This window comes from Carassius gibelio, chromosome A7 (assembly GCF_023724105.1).
Source record: "Carassius gibelio isolate Cgi1373 ecotype wild population from Czech Republic chromosome A7, carGib1.2-hapl.c, whole genome shotgun sequence".
In the NCBI taxonomy this organism is placed as follows: domain Eukaryota; kingdom Metazoa; phylum Chordata; class Actinopteri; order Cypriniformes; family Cyprinidae; genus Carassius; species Carassius gibelio.
In genome coordinates, this window is record NC_068377.1 from 37382592 (window position 1) to 37393611 (window position 11020).

Below are 11020 nucleotides of genomic sequence, written 5' to 3' on the forward strand. Positions count from 1 at the left end.
AGCTGTTCCAAGTTTGTATGCACATCCAACTGCTTCATCTACAGTAATGCTGAGCTGTATATGAGGTTCGACTTAATACACTCATGTTGTTGCACCTTGGAGAAAGTGAGTTCATGAGAGATGTCTTTGTCTCCCTGTAACTCTTGTCAGTTTCTCACTGCGGTATTCAGGATTAGGAAAACCTTGATGTCTTCATGTACAAGTTGCAGATGGATCTTAGCTGGACAACCTCTTTCCTAAGAATGTAATCCTTTACCACACAATATGACTTGTTATGTGCTGCTATCTTCTGGGCCTGAAGGCTGTCAGTGTTGTCTGGTTTCTTTTCTACTCTCTCCCTTCCACGCTCATGGGTTTGCTACTCTGTGTTGAAGTTGTTTCTGCATGATGGATGATACTTAGCTTCTATTACAAATAGGTCCTTGTCCTGCACCTTGCGATAAAGAGCCTGTTTCTCTAATTTACTTCAAAAGTAAAGCTATTTTAAATATCTTCAGGTTCAGGATAGGTGAAGTAAAAAGTTAAACTAAACCCCATTTCAGGCTGCTAAGTATAATAAAAATGCTGTCAAATGAACTTTTTTTGCTGTTTTTGACCACAGATAGTCAAGATGTTGTCAGAAATATATTGAAAAAGGTGTTCATTTGTCTCTGTGAGTTGTTTACATCAAAAGTTATGCCACTTTAAATCATATTTAGATGGTTTGTGTTTGGTGCAAAGGGTTAAAAATGAAAGCATTTTGGACATTATTTCAGCTTGGTACCCAATTTAATCTTAAAATAGACACTTGAATGAAAAAATCTACCAATATATACATGAACGAGTAAATAACTACTTACTTTTAAGATGTACGCACACGGTATGAACGAAAATCCACAAGAAATCGGGGTAGCACTTTATTTTACAGTCCTGTTCCTCATCTACATACTATGTACTTATTATAGTAATTACAATAACTATGTAATAACTAGGTACTAACCCTGAACCTACCCCTAAACCAAACCCTACCCCATGTAGTTACCTTGTATTACCAGAACTTTCTTAGATAAATACACTATAAGTACATGTTAGTACACGTACTGTAAAATAAAGTGCAACCGAAATCGGAGCAGATCAGCTCGGAGATCAGTACAAAACTACAGCGGGATTCAGCAACAGTTACATGTCTGAGCAGAAATGATAGTCAGGCGATTCACAAATAATATCTATGTCCTAAAGTGCAACAAATTAAATGTCCAGAGGGCACCAATGTCATTAAATCTCAGCCTTCTGTTGAGTCGCAATATATCACAATACAAAAATACAACAATAATTATTGTAGAAAGGTACTGTATCATCTGTAGATCAATGAAAGTGAAAGTTTAGACAGATTTAATTTGACATCATATAAGAATCCAGATCACACATTCAAACTTCTTAGTTTATTAATTGTAATTAGTTGAAATAAAATTCAAAAGCACTGCAAGAGCAAGTAAAATAAGCCAAATACTAAATAATAAATATTAATAAATGATGTTCTGATTAATTGTAACAATGAAATGATTAATGATAATGATTACACATTCATAAAAAAAAACAAATAAAATAATAACAGATATATAATGGATGCTCTCCTGAAGAAACACACAGAGGATGTTATGAACCTTATTTTTCTGTGAATGTGTGAGACGTCTGGTTCATTAGACACTGTAGAGAAATAAGCAGAAGAATAACAAAGTGCAGGAGACAGTAAAACTGTGTGCACTACAAAGCAGTGTGTTCATGATTCAGATCATGTATTAAAGGTGCAGTGTGTATTTTAGCGGGATCTAGTGAAGTTGCTCAGTCCTCCGCTCACATCTCTCTTTAGAGAAACTACGCTGACTGATGCAGGTAAAGATGTCCTCCATAAACACAGCAGAGACACTGAGATCTCTTTACAAAGGGCAATTCAGGAATTATATTTACTTATTTATTCAATAAAGCAATGTTATTATGAATATTAATGTACTTGTTCATAATTGTGTCAGTGTTTTATTCACAAAACAACAAAGTGATGAAACACAGTCTGTAGAGCAGTTTGTGTGTTTCGGCTCCTGTAGAAACATGTAACGGGACGCGTGCTGTATGTAGAAACTGATCAATCTTAAGTAATAAAAAAACATTACAGTTTATAAGATCTTGATACACTTCTGAAAAAATAGTCATATTATATTGTATTTCTGTCAATAGATCTTTGTAAATATTACACATTGCACCTTTAATATAATATGGTGACACCAGTTTACAATATCAAGCAGCAAAACAAACTGTTTAGTAGCAAACATAGAAGTGAATGACACACTAAACCAGAAACATTAAACTCATAAATGGCTCTTACAAGAAAAATAATGTGGATTGAGATTCCTGAGATCCTTCAAGACTTAACCAGAGCCTCCTCAAAAAACTGAAATGAGAAAACTGACGACAATACACAAACATGTAACATCGTTTCACTGTAAACACAGACACTCTCACTATCAGAGCAGTAACTACATCTGATGAGGGTCAGTACACGTGTAGAGGACAGAGAGATACAAGACCAAACTCATCACAATCAAGCTCTGTTTCTCTCTCTGTGAAGGGTGAGTTTAATATCATTGTCCTTTATCTTTTTTTTTATTTTTTATTCTTAAATAGTCAGACATAATATCATAAAAACCTCCTGATGACTCTTATCCACCGGTCTTGAGACTCTCAGTACAGAGACAGAGTCGCTGCAAATTAAACTTCTGTTTGACTTTGTGTATTCTCTCCGTTATAATGTCATCAAACATCTCAACAGCAAATACACTAAAGTGATCTGATGTTCTCTCGCTCATCTCACTCTTCTGGCTGGGAATTACAGTTACACACCTATAACTCCTGGTATCTGTAAAAACTTGCTTAAAATTTAAAAAATCTGCTCTCCTCTTCACTCCTGTAAGCACCTCATACTGTTTATTACTTTTTATTACTTTTTACATTTATCTTTTACTTGCTCAATTTGTGATCTCCATGTTATTTGTGAATCAAACCACACACCTCCAAAACGAAAACTCTCATCTCTTTCCAGATTATTCCAATATAATTTCATTTCAATATCTTTATTTTTCTTTCCAGAGAAAACCATCACTTGTGATTTTTTTTAGCAGAAAATGTAAAACCTCATTCCATTACCCACATTTCAACCTGATTTATGTTCCCACGTTTCCAAAGCGCCCCATCATCTGCAAACAATGATCTATTCATGCCATTAGGTACATTACTAAATATATCATTTATCATAACAGAAAAAGAGTAGGTCTTATAACACTCCCTTGTGTGGTCCATTTTCTACTTTATGTTTATTTGAAATATCTGTTCCTATTTTAACTTGAATTGATCTTCCTTTTAAAAAAATCTCAAATCCAATTAAAAACTTTACCTTACTCCCATTTTGTGTATTTTAATCATTAATCAATCCCTCTCTCCATAAAATATCGTCCAACTCAACGTCAAAAACACTGCTACCACAGATTCTTTATTTATTTGAGCTTTTCTCACATCGTCCTCTAAACACAACACTGCATCCATCGTGTCTCTTCCTCTCCTAAACACACTTTCAAATTACGTTATCAAAACCTTTTTCTAAAAAATACATTAATTTCTGATTTACCATTCTTTCCATTAATTTGCAAATATGCGATATTAATGCTAGGTCTATAGTTTGACTTTTCCTGGCTTCCTTATCAGGATAATTACTGCTTCTTTCCAACTTTCAGGAATTCTCCCTTCTTCCCATACTTTATTAAACAACATTAGAAATGTTTCCTTACTTTTTCTACTTAAATATTTTTTTAACATGCTATAGCTTATTCCATCTTTTCCTAGTGCAGTTTGTCTAGTTTTAGCTAACGCTCTTTATTAGTTATTAGGGCTCAAGCCTGGAGGGCGAGAGCCCTATTGTTTTCCTTAGGATTATTTTTTTTTATTATTATTATTATTATTATTATTTATTTATTTATTTATTTATTTATTTATTTTTTCTAACGTTACAGGGGCTTTTGGGGTCCTTAACATGCTCGAAAACTCTTGAAAATTGGCACACACCTTGGAACCTGCGGCCATTAGGGCCGGGAAGAGACTGATACACGGGCGTGGCACAGGGGCTCTACAGCGCCCCCTGGAACATGGAGGGCCATATATGATATATGATACATACTTGTACGTAGACGTACGAAACTCGGTCGGAATACATCACGGACAAGATTATTTCAAAATACATAATATAATTGGCTTATATAAACAAAAACAGCCACGTGAACATAAACTGTTGAGAAATAAATCTGAAGTGGATCTACTGGATTTTAATATTAAGTGACCGCATATACCCGCTGCTTCTGTCTTCAATTTTAATCTATATAAAAAATTAAACTCATTCATCTTGGCTGCTTTTTTAATGTGTGTACGTATTTATTTATTTATTATTTTGCTCTAACAAGAATTAATCTATATTTAATTAAATAATTACATTTTATTTTACACTTGATTTGTCCATTTCTGCATCTAAACGCCTAAAAACCTAAAACATGCTCTATTATATTATTGTAAGCAATTTCTTTATCGTCCAATTTATCTGGTGTACACACTTTTATTTTCACAATAAACTTGTTTGTTAGATTATACACAGTTACAGTGGTCTATAATAAATATTGAGAGGTTTTATTCAAGCTGTTTAGAATGATTGCAGTAGGCTATTTTTTTAAATGTAAATCCAAAATAATAATAATAATAATAAATAAATAAAAAACATTGGAAAACAATAACTGTTGTACTTTTTTATACATTTTGTATAATTTCATCGTTTATGCATTATAGTTATAAAAACAAATAAATTTAGCCACTCACATAGAAATCTTAGGCCTTATCCTTTTCTGACAGTTTTAGGGATTTTAAAAAGTTCTAAAAACCTTATTTGTGCTGCAAATAATAATTTCAAACTCAAAAAGTAAATATTCAGTTCATGCTTTATAAAGCCTTGTCCCAACATTAATAGTCAGTAGTAAGCAGTTTATAAATACAGCTATAAATAGCTTGTTCTTGGTTTATAAGCATATTTATTAAAAAGGAGAGTAAAGGGTCAGTTATCTTCCTATGAAAAATAAATAAAATAAAAATAAACAAACAACAACACAGATTGATACAGAACTCAGAAATGTTATTGTGGATTTATGATAAACTCAGCCTGTAAATGAATTAATTCTCCTCCAAGAAGACACAAGTAGTTCACACCAAACTGTTTTAACATGAAGCCATATACTGAAGATGTTAAATTGCGAATGGGTTTACGATACCTTAAATGGTGTGGCCATAGAGATTTATTAAAGTAACATAAAAAATACAATAGTTATTTTACTATATCTTTAAAATTTTTCATTCCAACTCTTCATAATTTTTTTATATACGTAGAAGTCATCATTTGAAGGAAGCACAGTAAGTTTCATAGCTTTATCATTTTCAAGAGCCAGCATAAAATTAAAACTATCATAATTTATAAATCAAGCTGGCAATTCTTAGTACCAATAATGGCCACCAGATGGAGATATAGGATTACTTTTAAATAATTTTGTAGAAACAAGTATGATTTAAATCATTTATAGAAATCTTTCAAAGAAAAATAATATGTATATTATGTATTTTACTGATAAAATGACCCTCACTTAATTAGAATAACAAGCTGAAGTATTGTGAACTGTATATTAAGAATAATTCTTTATAGGCTTTATGGACAGATACGTTTTGAGTGACTCTTGAAGGATCAGCACCACATCCTCTTTTACCACTGTTTAAAGAATTTATCTTACAGAAGAGGTGCGGATTAATTTTGAATAGCTTGAATGGTTTTGTCGTGGTGATTTTTTTAAATAACAGTAAAAAAGTAACCAGTAAATGTCTTTTTTTTTTTTTTAAGTGCAGCTTCTAAACACTTCAAAAAAATGTACACATAGAAGACAAATCATGCTGAGGAAATATGCATAGTTTCATGACTATACAACACTATATGGATGATAGAAAATTAAAAAACTATCATACATCTGATGTCACTCAGTCCCACTGCAACCCATTCTCACTCCAAAGGCGTCAAAAACCGAAGCATGGTCAAGCGCCCCTAGCGTCACTTTTATGACGCCAAATGTGCCTCTCGGCGTCGAATATCGAAGCACTACGACCTTCATTGCTTTCAATGGGAAACTTTTGGCGTCAGAATTCGACACGAGGACATGAGATGTTTATCGCTATGAAATCACGTTCAAGACGTCTCAGCACACATCGCGATACTTGCTATCAGTTCCACAGTTTGGGTGAGTAGTCGTAAATACGCTCTTTTAATGCCTTTTATAAAATGTATTCTGTCTTATTTATTAATCAGATTAGTGCCATATGTTTAATCGCTGTATTATATCGGTCATCCGCGGCTGTCTTTGAGTTTCATTGCTTTAAATAAATGAACACAGCTGCTAATTAGTCTGATTAAACTCTTTCTGTCACCTGACGTGCATTAGACCTTCGATCCGTTTTATATTATTATTAATTTCAGGATTAATGATGTAAGTTGTATTTGTAGTAAAATCATGGTAATCACGACACTTACAATAGTAATAAATGAAATGTGAAGTTAAAACACAGTAAACAGGACATTAGTAACTGTAACTGTAGTTTTACTATGGTATATTAATAATCAATACAACAATACAATAATCACCAAACCAGCTATGTTTGTATCACTGTAATGTTAGTGTTTTTATGTGCTTTTATATGACAGATATCACAGTAATCATATGTTCTGTACCATGCTTTTAATACCTTTTAATGTAAATCCAAAAAAAAAAAAAAAATCAAATTAAAAATAAATAATAAAACATGTATTTTTCCATTTTGCAGTTCATTCATATCAGTTTATATTTATATATATATATTTATATATATTTATTATATCTAAATATTTTGCTCACAGATCATTATTAACATTCTGTATATAATTCAATTTTATTTACTCTCCCCTTTTTATTATTTTTATTTTTATTTTTAGCTGAAAAGACGTAAAGGCAGTCAGCCCAGTGGTGTTTCTGGAGAGGGATTCCTTCAGAAATGGAGAAGACAGAAAGCTGCGGAGGCAGATATTTGCAGCAGTAAGTCTGTGATAGTTTGTCCCTTTTATCAAACATTCCTGCTGTTATAATTTGTACAGCATTTGTTGTTTCTTAAACTGTTGCACTGTCCAAATACCCACACTTGCCATCTTTGCACTTGACCACTTGATTACTTATTTGAAGTCTTTCCTGTATTTGGCCTAGTGTTCGAGTGAGCATGATGACCACAAGTGTGTGTCGAACTTTTCATGACCTGATGACTGTGTTTCCCAATCCTGATCCTGGAGAACCCCAGCACTGCACGGTTTTGGTGTCTCTCTTATCTGCCTTGGAGACTTCACTGATGAGCTGATGAGTTGAATCAGGTGTGTTTGATCAGGGAGACATCTCAAATGTGCAGTGTTGGGGTTCTCCAGGACCAGGATTGGGAGCCACTGCCTTATGGGACACTTATGTGTTTACAGAGATTTTTAATAACTAATTATCAATATTTCACATACTGTACATTGGACAGCTTCCCATGACCTCTTGTGAGATCTCGGCAAAAAGTCTGACGATTTATTCCAAAACATGATGCATGATGGGATACACTAAGCTTTGTATAGTGCTCCGGAGCAGTATTGGAGAGGTTTAGTGTGTGTTAAGGACGCTGTGCTTTGGCATTATTAAGACCGGGGACAGTCTCGTTCACACACTGTCACGTACACACACTCTCAAGTGGCCAAGACTGCAAGTGTGGGTATCTGGACAGGGTCAAAGTCTTAAAAATGATCCCTAAACACATCACAGTCTTAATAATCCAGTTTAACACTGTATGATATTGTACAAGCCCCAGGACGGTGTCATCTGACACTATCAAAAGAATTCATATGACTATAGCTTGCTATTAATTACTTGCTTTCAATAATGGATGCATTTAACATTTAATTATACAGCATCTTTACAGAGGCTGCTTTTATGGTCTAAACAAAACACAGTGTAATGTATAAGTTGAATGTAATGTAATATTTCCTTCCTTTCTGTCTTACAGGATTGTTTAAGGATAACGCTGTAGCTCCATCATGCACAAGGACTCACCTCGTTTACTCTTTATCCCCCGCACACACAGAAATGGTCCCTGGATCAGTGATTAGACTTTGCAGTGGTTTGATTTTTGCAGAAGATGTAACTTTGTTTTAATTATAAGCTCATAATGAATACATTACAGAACCAGTGATGAAAACAATAGTTAAAAATAGCGCTCCATATTAAAAATATATTGCACACTTGACATGCATGTCTTCATGGTGTTTTTTTGTGAGTTTGAAACATTTACATTGTGTTGTATAACATTTTGGTCACAACACTTTTTCCAGTGTTCTCTGAAAGACATACTGTATTTACTGTTTTGTTTTTTAATAAAAGCATTTTCATTTGCATACTGAAAATAGTTAATGTTTACAACATAACTGCCTTTTTGTTCTTTATGGTGGCAAAAACGAGCTTGGTGACAGAGGATGTAGTGTAGTAATTTGGGCATGTTGTCTTTAAATGAGTTTGACATATAAATAAATAATGGAAGATCCTTACAAAAATATGCATGTTTATTATGCTTTATGTATTTATTTGTTCATTCATTCATTTATAATTTCAGTTTTTATTCCTAGAGTTCAAATGGTAGAGAATGGTAAATCACAGAAACACAAATGTGAACAATTTTAATTTTAAAACACAATGTAATATACAATGTAAATTTTAGAAGCACGTCATTTGATTAGTAAATATATTTGTCTTTGGTCAAAAAAAAAAAATACAAATCTTAAAAATGTGTCTTATATTTATTATAGAGGAATCTGTCTGTTGGATACAACTGCGACTGCTGGGCATGTGCACATCAATATTGCCCAATTTTTGTCAAGCTGAACAACGGAGGAACGTGAAGACGTTAATAAAACAGAATCTAATAAGTAGCAAGCTTAAACTATTGTTAACCGAATCTATCCCTTCAGCCGAAAAACGAAAGACGTCGGTCATACATGGATAAGGAAGTGTGACGCTGCTGCTCAGCTTTGATCTCATTGGCTATGAATTTTCAGGACAGTCTGTGGTTGGACTATCTTTTAACCCATATTAAACAGCGCATCATGTTAAAAAGTATGTTTTGCTGCTATCATCACATTAGTAATATATTAAGTCAACAATGAAGTGTTGCTATCTTGACAAAAATGACATCTTTAGCGAGATCTTAATCCTAACCCTAAGCATAACTTCAATGAACTACAAAAAACAGCCCCCTAGTGTTGCCTTTGCATAGATAGAACGACGGAGGCTTGTGGGTAATGTAGTTTAAAACTTTTTATTAACGAAACGAAATAAATTATTTATTTTAAGGAAAACTGGATATCTAAATATGTTTATTGTGCAAACCTCTATGATATATTTGAGAGGCAGGCTGAAATGTGGTATTTTACAGTGAGCAATATTTAAAATGCCTTTATGCCAGCTTTCCATTTATTTCTGAAAACTGAGCTCAACATTATTTTATCAGCATAGCATAAGTAATAATCCTGCCCATTTTCTCTTTGATATGTTAATTGGACTCTGATTTGCAGCCATTTGAAATGTACAGTTTTGGGCTCTTCCGGGGGGTGCTACTGGGCCCCTGGGGGTAGAAGGGCAGTAAAACCTACATATATGTATTCTCCTCATAATGGACAACAAACTGAGCTGAGTCACATTTATATCTGACAGTTTTCACAGTCCTCTGTTTTCTATTCTATTCATCATGACTATTATACCTTTTGACAGGACATTGTGAGGCCATCTGATGAAACATTGAAAAATTAGAAAGAAATGATTTAATAATGAAAATAATAGATTATTTATTTGATTTTTGAAGTATATGGCAAGAAATATAATGGATGAACCTGCAACAACTTGCCTTTATCTATTCCCCACCTGTAAAGCAGTAATCAAGGACAATGTGTACACATTGTGATACTTCACTATTACATAAGGACAAATTCATGCAGTGCTAAGAATATTAATTATTAATTATTAATATATATATATATATAACTATTTAGCAAAAATCAGTGTAAAAATGTCTTCCTCACCCTCACCGTATCTTATTCCTCAGGTGCTGGACATCAGTAATTTGCCTGCTCTTGGTTTTAATGCAGTACAAGATCCACGTTGATCATTCCTGCTACATTCTCAGTTATCCGTCAAGTGTTTGTAACAATAAAGCCCATGGCACCATCTTGTAATGCAGAATAGTTAATCTCGTAACTTCCTTTATTTCACAAAAAAATTTGCATATTTGTTACTAAAATATAAAAAAATTACTTTCTGGTGTACTGCTGTCCCAGATGTTATTAATCCGATCAAAAATGTTTATGTCTTAAATAAAAAAATAATCTCAATAATTAAAATGTTGTTTTTCCAAGTCTAAAATAAACACATATCAGCCTACCTAGTAAAATTATGTATTTACCAAGAATCTTCAGAACACAATATTCAGCATTTTCATTTTATTGAAGCATAGACTATAAAGTTGATAAAGTAGAATCAAGACGAATAAGATTCAATGAAAATAATTATCATCAAAAATACATTAACCTCATATATTAATCAGTTCACACAGATGAGTGATGAAATGTCCTTAAAAGTCACAGAGTCCCATCCAGTCAACTGTGATACAGATCATGTGATATATATAAGACATGAGATACTGTTCCAGAAAATAATGATTCCCATCATCACATCTAAACTGGTTTCATCTCCCCATCGTTATCTTCTTCTCTCGTGTCTGGAAACATTTTGTGGTTGATATCCAGCACTGATGTGCTTGTTCTCAGTCAGATGATCACTCAGTCCTAAGATCCCAGACCTGGTCAAAGTGAAACAAA

The 11020-nt window shown here is 33.2% G+C and overlaps 1 protein-coding gene across 1 annotated transcript in view; it reads left to right on the forward strand.

Moving 5' to 3' along the window:
- The window catches only part of LOC128017541 (basement membrane-specific heparan sulfate proteoglycan core protein), a 1082135-nt gene that overhangs the window by 243899 nt on the left and 827216 nt on the right, over positions 1-11020 (forward strand). The window lies entirely within an intron of this gene.